This window comes from Sinocyclocheilus anshuiensis, unplaced genomic scaffold (assembly GCF_001515605.1).
Source record: "Sinocyclocheilus anshuiensis isolate Anshui unplaced genomic scaffold, SAMN03320099.WGS_v1.1 scaffold25, whole genome shotgun sequence".
NCBI classification, from domain to species: domain Eukaryota; kingdom Metazoa; phylum Chordata; class Actinopteri; order Cypriniformes; family Cyprinidae; genus Sinocyclocheilus; species Sinocyclocheilus anshuiensis.
Window position 1 is genome coordinate 431,362 of NW_015536477.1, and position 2,136 is coordinate 433,497.

Sequence of the window (2,136 nt, forward strand, 5' to 3'; positions counted from 1 at the left end):
CTAAATGTTTGTTCCAGTCTATGGTTTGTTCAGTCAGTGTATTTGTTTTTACAATGGTATAGCCTAATTTAGTTGCACAGTATATTACACACAGCACAAGGAAGTTTTAAACAATTTTTTGTAATATTCATGTAATTTACATGAATACTTACCAAGATGGACATTTTGATATTTTGTGTGCAGGATTTAAGAAATGATCTGTTCATGTTATGGATGAAAGCACAGTGCATGTAGGGTGTGTGGCCTCGATAGCCCTGCAGTAAGTAGTGTGCTGTGTGTGCATGTGATTGAACAGTGTGTAGGGTAGAAATTAAACTGAAATTGCTTTAAATCAGGTTGTTTTAACCAAGATTATGCTGCAAGATTTTTTCTCAACTACATTTAAGTCCCCAGTTCCTGCAATTTTGCAAATTTCCAGTTTATTCCCATTAATTCCTGTTAATTCCCATAAATTCCCGTTAATTCCCAAGGAAAGTTTCCAGTCTTGAAAATTCCCGGAATTTTGCAACCCTAATTATGATGTGTTAGCTATATAGTACTATTTTTATTCGTACAGTAACTAAATGATTTAACAAGGATTTCATTAACAGCATGTATTTTGAAGCAGTTAAGATAATTTAAACATCGATTCAATTGATAATTCAACAAAATTTGAAAAATCCCAGCTATATATTAATGTTTAATATTTCCTTCATGATTATGTATATAAATATAGTTTGTGTTAAGTCAGCTACCTGTTTGGACAGACACAGCCATCTTAATGATTTTGTTTTTCCTGCCTGAAAAGACCAAAAATATTAATTGAAGTAAAATCAATTTACATGCTTATATCCTAAAAAGTTCAATTCCCATTAATTCCCATGGAAAGTTTCCAGTCTTGAAAATTCCCGTAATTTTGCAACCCTATTCAGTAGTCAGTATGGATAAAACAGCTTCACTGTGCTTCCAACACGCACATCCCCCTTTAAACTAATGTCCGGAATGATTTAAGCATCAGCAAATGCTTTATAGATGATCACTTGCAAGCTAGATGCTCACCCAGCTGTCCAGGCAGTGTATTAGATTTCCTCCTGTTTGAATACGCTGGATTCTCTCTGCATGTTCGGTGCAGCAGGCATAAACAACCACAACAAGGACAATTGTTTGCAAGCCAGAGAGGTTTAACTTATGTCAGAATCTTTCCCAGAGCTAAAGATATTTGCAGAAGAGAGCTGTCCCAGTGCAAAACTGCAGACCAGCACAGGCGCTAAATCGTCAGGGTTTTTGATGTAGCTTCCTGTCGGCCTGAGCAGTCTTTTAGGTTTAGTGTGGCTTACAGATACTGCTGACACAGTTAAACAGGCAGGGTTGACACTCTACTGCTGCAATAAAGTTCTCACCACTAATGTCACTTACAATCTTTTGACCCTAAAGTTTAGTCCTGTTTCTAGTTATAGGCTTTTTTTTATCAGAATTGAACACAGTGCTGTTTAATAGAGCCTGACCGATATGGGATTTTTGGGGCCGATACCGATATTAGGGAGTAAAAAAAGGCAGATATCGATATATTGGCCGATATTCTTTGTGTATATTATAGTACAGTACCAGTCAAAAGTTTGGACACTTTACCATTTGAGGGTCCAAACATTTGACTGGTACTATATATAGAATACAGTATATACATAAATAGAATATATATACATAAACACATTTTTTGCAATGATCACTCAAATGTGGTGATGAAACACTTTGACGTGACAGAGATACGTAATGGAGGCAGGGCATTTAACAAATTAACAATAAACTTTATTATCCAAAATGAGTCTGACATCAGTGCACTGAACAGTAAAGTTGAAGTTTATTCAACTTTAATTCAATACAATTCCATTCAACTTTATTCCGTTGAAGTTTATTTCACTCCGGAACATTCATTTACGGATTTGCGCTACTGTCTTCACACAGACGAAACTTACTAGAGAAGTGTGGAGTGTGACATAATATACCTCTGTAAATAAATATAAATTCACGTCTCGCGCACTTTAATGCCCTTTGAATGTAACGTGTACGTTCCCTTGGAACTGGAATCATGGCGGAATTTCATGTGAAGTCCACTTCGCAGGGCACTTACGGTCGAATAAGACAACGCTTGAATGCTGC

At 36.2% G+C, this 2,136-nt stretch overlaps 1 protein-coding gene across 2 annotated transcripts in view; it reads left to right on the forward strand.

Moving 5' to 3' along the window:
- The window catches only part of rnf145b (ring finger protein 145b), a 30,795-nt gene that overhangs the window by 15,326 nt on the left and 13,333 nt on the right, over positions 1-2,136 (forward strand). The window lies entirely within an intron of this gene.